Genomic DNA, 12,176 nt, shown 5'->3' with positions numbered 1-12,176 from the left:
CTTTTAAACTCAGGGCAGGCCCTATTTTGTGTGCAAAAGTGTCTAAGATAACTTCTCATGGCTCCTTGGTACGGCTGCTGCCGGTTTATTCTGGCAGGCCATGAGAGGAGCCGTTTATTTGTTTGTTTGTCCCGTGAGTTTCTGGCTGGCCATTCAGGGCTCTGTTTGTCCCTGGTCCCGGTTGGGTTTCTATTTCTGAAGCCCAAGTGGCTCTTAATGAAGCCTGTAGGGTTGGCATGGGCCCTCAGCAAACCCAGTGCCGATCAGACCCTTCTTCTTTCTGCCTTGGCAGCCACACTCCATTTGCTCCCTCTGGCTTCCTAATTTAGTAACGGAGGGTAAAAATATGTGCTAACGAACAAGGTCTGGTATGTCAGGCTGGAGTCCAGAGAAAAGGGAGGAGGCATGGGGGTGGTGTGTGTGGGGGTGAGCGTGTGTGGGGGGGTGGGGGAGGTTCGGCGCTGTTTTCACAGCAGGCACCCGTGCAGTGACAGGGGTTTAGTTGCTCAGGTCTGAGCCTAACTGTGTGTGTGTGTGTGTGTGTGTGTGTGTGTGTGTGTGTGTGTGTGTGTGTGTGTGCGTGCGCGCGCACAGCCGTTCAAGAGAGTGTATATGACTGGAGGACGAGAGGCACAGCTTACCGACTTACAACCTCTGCCAAACACTTCTAATCATTGTTCTGTTAGTCGAGCCACTCTTAGAGGGGGCAGAGACGTCCGCCTCCATTTTGGAAGTTCTTTTTAAGTTAACTTAACATTGAGCAGACTTTGATCAGTGTTCTGGTTTGGATCTTACATGAACATCTATCTATCTGCCTGCCTGCCTGCCTGCCTGCCTGTTTGTTGTGCGTCTGTCCGTCCAGGCACAAGGTCATGTGTGTCAGAATGGAAAATATTCAACGATACCAGTTGCGAGTAAAAATAACTGCTAACGGAAGTGGCCGATGTGTTAGCGCCCTCATGCAACATGTTTGTACATATAGTGGAGTTTGTGGTTGGTATCGTGAATAGTGGCGCATTTCTCTTGGATGTTGCTGAAGACGGGGAAACAATGGGTCAGTGCTGGGTTGGGTTGTGCTAGCGTCCGCATGTGCTGTTGACTTTTTTTTATTTTATCTTCTACTTTTATTTCCTCTCTGAAGACGAACAGCCGGACTGATCTCCAACTGTCAGAACAGTTTAGATTGCGAACAAATCCCTGACCCAACGCATCAGTCCTTCATCCTCCAGCGTTCCCCTCCCCGACGTGCGCCTCTCCTGAATCATAAGTACACGTGGTGTCAACATGGGCCGCAGCAACCGCTGTTGGCCCCCACTCGTAAGCTCCATCTCCTCCTCTGCATTTCCATTTTCTACTCGTCGGGCGAGTCGAGAGACAGATTGATGAGAGGTGAGTTCACCAGTGTGAACGTCAGCGCTACCGAAACGGTGCAAATGCTGGCAGAAAAACATGGACTCTGCAATCCTGAGGTCAGAAAATGTGACAGACACACCGACACTGCGCCTGTAAAATAAACCAAGCATCATTTTTTGATGTTAGAGACACTTGTCAGACTGCGGAGACGGCCACGATGTTCATCTGCTGGTGCGGCCGCTTAAGGTCAACATAAAAAACATGATAGAGAGCTAACGAGGTCCGTTTCTTACTGGATCTGATGTAACAGTTGCACAGAGGGACACGACTTCCTATTCCCGATTTATTCCTACTGTAGCTACGAACCAAGGCAGCAGCGGAAGAAAAACATGTTCATGCCGTGTTTATTTTACACACCTCAAACGCCGACAGTTTCCCTTTTTCCGTGGAGCCGCTCCAGCAAACATTAACCTTGACTACGGCGATTGAAGCCGCTTAAGCTCAAGATGAAAGAGGCCAGAGAACTTGATCGTACAATAGCGAGGAAGGCATTTTTCACACATCTCAGGTCTTGTTTAAAGTCACAAGTTAAAGTTTAAAGAAAAAAATGGGATTTGATGCTTTTCATTTATTTGCCTATGAAACCTCAGTGGGTTCTTCCCTGTGGGGGCTCTGGACCCGAGAAGTCTGCCCTCGAGCATCTTCCTGCTCGTACTTTGAAGGCCAAAGTCTCAATTTCTCCTGAAAACTCAAAACGGCCTTACATCAACTCTGCCTCCTGGGTGAAGGATGAAACACTAAATGGATTAGCAGTGAGCTAATAAAGCCACCAAATCTAAGCATGTATGTTTCTCAGACATGGCATGGATCTCATGCATGGGCTGTTTTTGTATTTGATTCCAATCAATCGCTATTAAAGGCTGCAGCTGTCTCTTAAAGCCACAAACTAGTGTTTTACATGTACACAGCTGTCCCCACTTCCTGTGTTAGTTAAACCCGCAGACAACAACCACTCCGCTATAAGCATTCTCATCATAAGAGTGATATTTCTGTTTCTTTTAAAGACCCTCGCTGTTTCCATTTGCACTTTAAGTTGCTTCTAATGGATACGGCAGCGTCTCCTGCAAAAGTTCTGGTACTTTTGAGAAACCATAAAGGTCCGACACGACAGGAGCCTGGACAGGAGTCCATAAAGTGATGATGTCTTAATGGAAGTTTATTCCTTTGTTCACTGTTGTTTCTGCAACGCCGCTCTGATTTCCATGATCTTCATGAAGCGGATCTTTAAAGCACGGCCCTTGAAAATAGGGTGGGTTTTTCTGCCATAATCAACGTATTTGTTCTGTAATGCTGTTACAGAAACAAAAGCTCAACACTCCTTACTTTGCAACTAACTGAAACCACTGTAGTCGTAGAATGATAAGATAAGCTTTTTTCCCCCTTTCTCCCCACTGAGCTGCGTGGTTCCATGCCAGTGCTTCGTAAAACAATACATTTGTATTCAAATGTGATTGTTTTCCGTTATGGCGAAGATTGGAGGTAGCTTAAACTTGTGTTTATTCTTTCCAGAAGCACGGCTCAATTTGAGACGTACGCAGAACAAGCAGGCTGGCTATTGTCTCCACGTAAAGCGTCTTCTCTCCTTTCCATTCAGCTTCAAAACCAAAGATTAGACAGAGCTTCAGAGGTGATTTTTGCCTTTCAGTCAGACAACAGCACAGTAAACCAATAACGCTGCTTTGTGTGTGTGTCCTGCCGGCGCGCGCGTAATTTATGGTTTAGCAGCTCTGTGACAGAGAGATATGTGTGTGAGCTTCATCCTGTTCCTGAATATTTCCATGTCACACTGGGGAACAGACTGCATATAATGTCAAATGTAGTTTGGGATGGCTTGTCCAGACATCCAAAAAGTAGCAAACAAAGCCTGCAAATCTTAAATTAAAGGCGGTTTGGAAGGGTGTGCGGGAGTTTATCCCAGCAGTCAGCATGCAAGAGGCCCAAACACACCCTGGACATGTCGCCAGTTCATCACAGAACACACACACACATTTACACTCACACCATGGAGCAGTTTTAGATTCTCCAATCGATGTGTGTGTTTTTGGACCTTGGGAAAGGCTGGAAAACCTGGAGTAATAGCCAGAGCCTTGACTGCTATGAGCCTGCCACTCTTAATGCACCGCACAGACTCTTGTGTCATGTTTTTCCATTTAAAAAAATCAAGACGGTAACTGCTGTGATGCAACAAGGCGGCGGGGGTAATAATCCACGGCCGATGTGTTTGCACAGGAACCTGGCTGAAGCAGCACTAGATGCCCCCTGCTGAAAGAAATGGCGTGCGACGAGACTTCTGCATCCAGATTGATTTCAAAATCCAACGGCGCGGACGCATAATTTTCCTCGGACCACGGATGTGGGTGAGAGGCTAAATGTCCGCCTGTGGTTTTCTGACCTTTGGGACTCCTCCACAGACTTGGTTCAGGTGAGTGCGGCTCGTGTGATGCAGCGGCATCAATAATAGAAGAAAGGCAGCCACCCTCCCCGCGGCTGCTATGTGGGTCAGAGGAGGCTCTCCGTGGATGGAAGAGATTGATGAAGAGCACAAGGGAGAGTGGTAGAGTGTCTACCTCACAGCAGTGCAACTCCAATCGCTCCCCCTGCACTTGTTCAGAAGCCCCCCTCCTGAGCTGCAGCGGCTGGCGCTCTTTAAATGACCTTCAAATTAGCCTTATTTTTCAGGGCCCGAGACCCTTCAGGGTCCTTCCCGGAAGGATGGTGTTGTTATTCTGACTGTCTTTCTCTACCTTGTGCCTCATTATCTTTCCGCTGACCGCGACTGTGGCGTAGCGATCGCAGAGGCGTGCAGACGCTGTCGTCTGCAGCCTGGAATAAGGAATAGTGTTTATTTCTATGGTGGACGCATCGGCGGGATCCTTCGGACATGACATCAGAGCAGAGCACGGCAACCATCCGTCAGTACTGCTGTGCCTTTTGTACCCAAAGCAGGTTATGATGGTCTGCGGTTCGGTCCTGAGGAAAACCTTTTGTTTATCTACATACGTGGAAAGATCCCTGGAACACAGCGACTCTGATGTGAGGCTGTACCGACAATTCCAAAAGATTTGTTATCCGGAAGGCAGAATTCCCAAATCAGGCAGCACGCAGATGCTAAAGAAGCTCTTTGCAATCTCACCTTGCCAATCAATGATCACTTAAACAAACACTTGTGATCAATCAAACATGTCAGGACATAAAGGTGTTGATGATGGTTTCTCCAGATTTAATGCCTTTGTTTCGTACAATTGATAATTTACATGGCTTGATTCATCCCAAGCAGCGTCATGGCAACCCACCCAAGATTTATTGAGATATTTCATGAAAACAGCTGGTGACACAAGCAATAAATTCAGTCCATCGCCAGAGTCGGGGGTGGCAGCGGCGGCGGCGGCAGCGGTGGGGGGATTCATTAAATAAATCCCGTATCTGCACCACACTCATCGAACCAGCAGACAATTCTGCTGCTGTGGCTGCGAAAGTATTTTTTTATTGCCTCGCATTTCTTGTCTTGGTACTCCTTCTTTCCAGTATTACAATGGCTCGTGGACGTGGAGGGTTTTTGTGCATGAAATTTCATATCTAATCTCACTAGGCTCTGCTGAGCGCTGCGTGGCTCTTTTCTATGAACAGAAAGAAACACTTAGGTTTGGAATGTGCTTCACTTAAGAGCGTTTCTCCAGCTGAAGAGTCAGGCGGCTGTTTCCCGTCCTTCAACCATCCGTCCGCGCGCAGGTTATTACGAAGCGAGGGATGTGATTTGTTATCCACAGACACGGAATCAAAACAATCGTGGAAATGTACCGAGCGTTTTGCAAGAACATGGCCAGCTGTTTGGAGGAGGACAGAGAATATACCACATTGCACTTTCCCCCCACCTCCTTTAGCCTCTTTGAACTTACTTCAAACATTAGTCAGTGTGTGTTTAGTGATATGCCAGCCATGTGGATGGCATATGCTACCAACACAATTGAGCTCAGTGTGTGTGTGTGTGTGTGTGTGTGTGTGTGTGCGTGTGTGCGAGTGGAGACCAGTAGCTCTTGTTTATGCCCCTAGGCTGTACCTTTGGTGTGAGGTGGTGAAATGGTGACGACTGAGGGAAACATGTGGATGGAAACAGTTCAGACACATGCACTGTCTAACAGTAGCCACTTCAAAGGGCCCTTTTGTGGGGGCCCCGCTACCTTGCAGATGGTCAGCTTCCCTCATCCATTAAATAATAACAGCACTCCCAGCTCTCCCCGGGCCAGATGTGCTGCATCTCTGATGTTAAATTGAAACAAATCTGCCAGGCTTTCCTCTAAAAGTATGCACCTTGAGTGTTTAGTTTCCTGAGACTGTCACAATAGACTTGGAAATTCCCTTAAAACCCAACCGTGTGGGCAGATTAGACCATTTAGCACTTCTAGATAGCATTTTCCACAGGAGACAAGTCTTAAGTGCGGTTCTGCTGGTGGCAAGACCTCCACATGGGACTGGCCACATCTTTAGTCACTCCTTATTTCTGCTTTGGGATCTTGCACTTAGAAGCCCCTTTTGTAAAAGCCGCCGTTGCAGGGAGGTCGCCCTGACATCTTTATCATAATTGCCCTAAATACCCCCATTAGAGAAGCTGGCCAGTATCCTCAATAACACAAGTCATCCCTGGTAGCAATGGTGCATCTAATTGCCTGGGTCTTTTTTTTTTGAAAGATTGCCTGACATCAGCACGGCTCCCAGTGGGCTGGCGCTCTCCATTCTCTGCCCAGCAAAGCATATCGTTATCATGGCCGGCGAAGAGACCTGGCCTCCCTGCTCCAGGATAATTAACTGTCTGGCTTTACTGCATAATGGAAAAGAAGAACATTGGAGGTATGGTAGCTTTTTAGAGAGAAATATAAGAGAATACCAGGTCAATCACACTCTCCATTTCAGGAGGTAATGAAGGATAAGAAGTCATATTGTCTGCGCAAGCTAGTTACAGAGCGTTGGTTTCATATGATAATTAGGCCCGTATGCTAATTGATGAGGAAGCTTGATGAATTCCTCGAGCCATGCTGGCTCTACTATCAGCTGTCCCCGAAGTCCCCCACTTCAAAGGCTCCTCCTGTTTTTACATAGTACTACATTTACTCTGCCTATTTTTACTTCACAAGAACAGTCAACCCTGCAAAAGAAAAGGAGGCTGCAAAAAAAAAAACCCAAACAGTGGCGGAAGAAATAACACAACATCTAGTATTGTTTGACATTTACAAGACTCCCAGTGAAAGACACGACGTACATCGCTGTGAGTGTATGCGCACAGGCGTAATTAGAACACGGGCGGGCATGTGTTTTGTCTTTGTGTTGTTGTACGGCGAAGGTATCAAGGACAAGTGCATTAATGAGCACCTGGAGAGGAACAGCTTGTGCCTCCTGGTTAGTGTGACCGCGAGCAGGGCACAGACTCCTTCACTGACTCAGATGATGTGACTGATGGAGGGGGAGGTTTCTGTCAGATCTGGGGCACTCCCAGGAGCTGCAGTTTGTCTCAGCTGACAACGGCGCTCGCCAAAGTGGCCCCCATCCCACACATCAGCTGGAAAGGTGAGAGAAGATGCTGTCCTTCTCTCTGCGCGCTCAGTCCCACACGATGCATTTACTTCCTTTTAAGCGCACGTGGTGTTTTTACCACCTGTAATGACGGCAGTTAAATGCTTCAGAGTAGGATTCTTTCTGGAGACCCTAACAATCAGCACACTTTAAAATATTAATAAGCAAAACTGCTGCTCATAGCACAGATATGTGTTATGTTACAGTGACAGATACACTTTGGGCATCAAAAATTCATCACAAAGCATCTGTTGGCTTAAATTATAGGTCACATGCAATATACTGTGGCCCTGTTTGTTTATTCCAGCATACATTTATCAAATGTATGGACAATGGTTGGGATAGAGGTGGTAGAGTGGTCAGTCTAGTGGTAAAAAGGTCGTGGGTTCAATCCCAGGCCATCTATAAAGCCGTTTGAGGTGTCAAAAAAATATTAAAAACAGTCCATTAAGGACTCGTCTAAAAGGTTTATTCACTTGCCTGATGTGAAGGGGTCTCACCAAGATTCATTATTCGATAAGCCAGGAGTGAAAACACATGGATGACGGCCACAATCTACTTTAGTCAGATCGGTTGGTTCTGTCGATCATCAACGTTCAAAACCAAAGTCAAACCACATTGTCATCGTAAATTTGATCAAATAAGAAGGAAACCCGCAGCCCCCGAATGGCCTTCTGATGGCAGAAGAACAAAGGAAATGCATTGTATTCTCACTTACATATGGATGAACCATGTGGATACATACACGTGGAGCCGCAGATACGAGGCAGCCACCGGACTGAGGCGTTTCACATCGCCAAAAAATTAAAAAAAAACACTGGCTGCAGCTCTTAATGACAAAGGAACTCAGGCAGACTCTGCCAGGCACTTAGAAGTCAAAGGGCTGCAGATGTTATTTTAGCCTTAGAGCTCCCCTTGGCACACTGAAGGAGAATATATTTGCTCAAAAAATACCTACAACAGACTCTTGAAACTTAGGGTGCTGACAATTCCGAATTGAGGAGCAGCCAACAGAATTTGCTGTTCAAGACTGCGGCAATCAGAGCGGACGGGCATCAGGCGCGAACGCTTTTGATGTCCAGCCGAGGTTTTACAAGTTCACCTCTCCTTTCTTGATGGATTTCGCAGGTTGAATTCTGGCTGGTGTTAGCGCGGCTGGTTTTATTGGTACACTGGCCGACAACAAAAGCCTCGAGCAGATGATGCTTTTTACAAAAGTGTCTCTGATTGTTTACAGGAAAGGGAAGCTGGGAAAATCAGCGCAGAGCGCCGCACAGGGCTCTTCTTCGTCTTCTCCTTTTTAGCCCTTTTATCCAGCCGTGGAGGAGAACGCTGGAACACAGACTTTGCTCAAAACTTTGGCACATCACAGGATTAGAATGCACCCTGTTTTTATACCTACCCCCCCTCGCAGAGTTAGCACTAATAAGGTTATCAATGCTGTGCTTTCCTCCAGCAGTTTTACTATTGGAAAGCCCAAGCGGAGCCCACAGGGACGTTTGTGCTTGTGTTCCAGCTGCCCATGTTTACCATCCTTCACCTCAGGCTCTTTCCACTGAGAGAAAGATGCTGGCTGGGGTGCAGCTCTGCAAATCCCACCTGGATGTGGCATTTGTAATAAACAACCTCGGGGCACGTCTGCTGCCCTTTCTCTTCTCGCTGCCGGCGCTTCTCCTCAAGTCCCTTCATAAGCTCCACAAACAACCACCGATTCCTGTCTTGATTTGTGTCATCTAAATAGTTACGCACGCTGTGGGAAACATACGACACGGACGCTTCGGTTCAATCTCTTTTCCCGGCTCTTTTAAACGCGCTCTTCATTTCTCTGATAGCACACGAGGGAGACAATATCCTTATTCAGGGAATTATCAGCCTCACTGGTGCCATATCTCATCCCGTTCTGCCAAATGGCCGTGTTTCCATGGAGCCTGCCTGTGTTTACAGTGACGTGCCATGGCAGAGCCCTTTCTGCTACGGAGGGATTTAGCATAGAAGAGTGGATGGGTTTTCAGCCCCTGTTTGGAGTTTTGGGACTTCTCTTCTCTCTTCTCCACCTGCTCTGCTTGCTGTTCCTTCTCTGTGTGGCTCTGTGCTCCTGGCCCTGTTCTTAGACAGACATGGCTAATTGAAAGGGAAAGCTGCTCTCTACTGATCAGCTCTGACAGCAGTGCCTTGCCAGAGGTGGGTGTGCCACCCCGTGCTGAGAGTTTTCACGGCGAAATAACACCGCCGTCGCGAAAAACACAGATCGAGCCGCGAGTACCCGGGCAGCATGCCAGAGGAGCCAGATGAATTTCGTGAACATTGAAAAAAAAAAAGGGAAGCCCGCTTTGTGTGCTTTGCAACTTCAGGGAGGAGAGAGATGCCAGCATTTAGTGTAAATCTAACAGACAAGCTCCCATTTGACTCATGTGGAAGTGTAATCGCGTCCCCTTTTTTCTTTTTAAACATGAACATTTATGATCATCTTCGCTCACAGATGAACAGTCTGTCAGTATGGTTTGCTTTCCAACTGTAAAGAATAAGAGATGTTCACCCAAAAATTGAATAATTAGTCAACAGATAAACACCTTGTTATGAAAACCTGAGAAAAAACTCCATCCAAGCATATTAAATAGCCAAAGTTGAAAGAATATTTCATTTGCTGAAATCCTAGAATCATTGATGGTCCTTCGTGGTGGTTTTATATGCCCTGAAATACATCAACAACATCAGCATCCACCAAATTCAAAGTGCCTGGAGAGATTGATATAATGGAAACACTTTGGACAGACAGGGGGTTTTAGAGAGAAAGCGCGATATTCCGTCGTGATGCAACAGTTTTACTGCGAGGCTTCTTTTTCACTTGGGAATCAGTGCATGCTTCCAGCATGTCTCACTGAATTACAGCAATCCTAGAACTTTATGGTGGGAGAGTAATAGGCCAGTTAAAGCTGTGCTACAATAAAGAAGCTGAAAGTCCTGAAGCAGGGAGTGAAATTATGGTGAGGTCATATTGAATCAAGTAAGAAAATGAGTGTTTATGTTTGTGTTTTGTGCTATACTCCATTAGATGCTGAAGGGGTCCTTTCATGGAGGACTACTCCTTCAGCCACGCATCAATCGTTTCATCCTGTCAATCACTGTCATATGCTTCGGGACATTGGATAAACTCCCCCCTCTCCTAAACTTCCTGTTGTGTTTCCCATCGCGTGTTGCTTTTTCCCACCGCCCATGTCAGGACCGGCGCGATCCAACGTGACTTGATGCACCGGGACAGGCTGGGACCCCTTCAGCACCGCTGTGGCGGATGGCTGTGATTACTTTTGACAATAATTTATGGTCCCTTCTGATTGAAAACAGGAGAGCTGGAGATAGAAAGCTGGGTACACAGTTAAGGCGCTACCTTAAGATACAAAGCTGAGACCACAGCTGCTGTCAGAAGATGAACTCCTGCCAAGCTCTGCAGGCCGTCTGGCCATCCGGACGAAGCAGGCTCTCATTTTACTCTGTTCTTTTTCTTTGTATTTCCTTGCCTCTTTATCTTGGCTTGGTTTGAGTCTACATTGTCCCGTGAACTTGAGCTTGAAAACATGTGCAGTTTATTCATTTGCCATTGCTCCTTCATGCCAGAACAAGCTTAATGTCCAAGATAATAAGGAGAAATACTCTACGTAACAACTGCCTGACATCCACGTCTGACAAATACACCATCCTCATCGTCCCAAGCCGATCGGGTGTCTCTACACTGAGCTTTTCCAGCTCTGAGATTACCACGCTAATCCCAACAATAGCAATGTGCAGCTGGTTTAAGAGACTATCTGCGCCATTGTTTATGTTGTCATCCTTGCTGGATTGCACTCAAGGGGAGTAACCATTATGTGGATTTGCGTTTACTATTTCAGTGCCACATCCAGGGATGGAGGGCTCTCGCTCTAAAACAATGTATGCTATGGGTATTATGTTCCATTTCTAAGAGAGGCCTTGAACTGGAGAGGTAGAAAAGCTCTTGTGGGTATAAAGCTGAAATTAAACAATGCCTGGATTGAAATGGGGGAAAAAAGACAGAAATGGAATCTTGATGAGATAGAAGAGATTTTTTAAAAAAAACCTTAAATCCTGTTTTGATTTTTAAAAAAATGTTTATTTGATTTTAAATGTAAGGTAAGGGGAAACTAATCTTAGTAACAATGTCATGTTATTAAAAAATGCTGTCGGCTAATTTGTTATTTGTTCCATTTTCTGAGTGTATAGTTGTGCCCTCACTGTGTTCTGTTGAACGTCTATTCAAATTGAGTCCTGTTACCTTTGTTTACCTTAAAAAAACACCTCAGTGCGAGTATGTGTTTCCTCTCTTTGCACAATGGTGTCCAGCAGCCTTTGAGTTTTGTCAACAGTGTGAATGGAATCCCCCCCCCCCCCCCCCCCCCCCCCCCCCAAAAAAAATTCAAGGTAAATGTCTTTGTTATTGTTCACCAAAAGAGTCCTTATTCACATGGCTACCTACAAACAAAAGATAAACATGTTTCGCCTGCATGGAGATATATATAAAAAAAACCAACCATATCTGTCATCCTGTCCACCCTCCATTTTGTCCAACGTGTGGTGCGACATGCTCCAACCTCCCACCCAGTGAGAACATGATAAGTAGGTAGGTGGAAAAGGATGGTTGCCGGAGAGAAAGAGAGGCAACCACTGAGAATCACAATACAAGATTCATCGAAACACAAGGAAAAAACAACATAAAACAACAATGTGTTGCTCCGATTTAGTGTGACTGAATGCAGCCTGGACTGACAGCTCTCCAGAGAGTGGGAGGAAGACATAGAAGCCTAAATGCAGCACACATGAAACAGAACAAATAAGTGGCGTTAGTAGCACCAGGGGCCATTTTAGAACTTTTGACAAATAATGGAATCAACAAAAGCACTTTTCTGTAGATAAAAGCAAAAGGGAGTCGGCATTTTAACCTCAACTGTCTTAAGGAGCTGTCTTAACGATCCTGAGAGGGGCCAATTACTGTCAATGAAATACAGTATTTGACTAGAACAAGAATCAATCAACAGCATTTAAAAAAATAAAGTGCTGAAGAAAAAGAGCCAATATCAACACTTATTCTTGTTTTATTTCCTTTAAAATGGCTCCTTCAGCTTTGCATAAATGCAGTGAACACAATGAACAGACAAAAAGTTGACACATTCAAAGTAACCTCACGCTTC

The sequence above is a fragment of the Takifugu rubripes genome, chromosome 9 (genome assembly GCF_901000725.2).
Source record: "Takifugu rubripes chromosome 9, fTakRub1.2, whole genome shotgun sequence".
Classification (NCBI taxonomy): domain Eukaryota; kingdom Metazoa; phylum Chordata; class Actinopteri; order Tetraodontiformes; family Tetraodontidae; genus Takifugu; species Takifugu rubripes.
The sequence above is the reverse complement of the archived record's forward strand: the minus strand, read 5'-3'. Positions refer to the sequence as shown.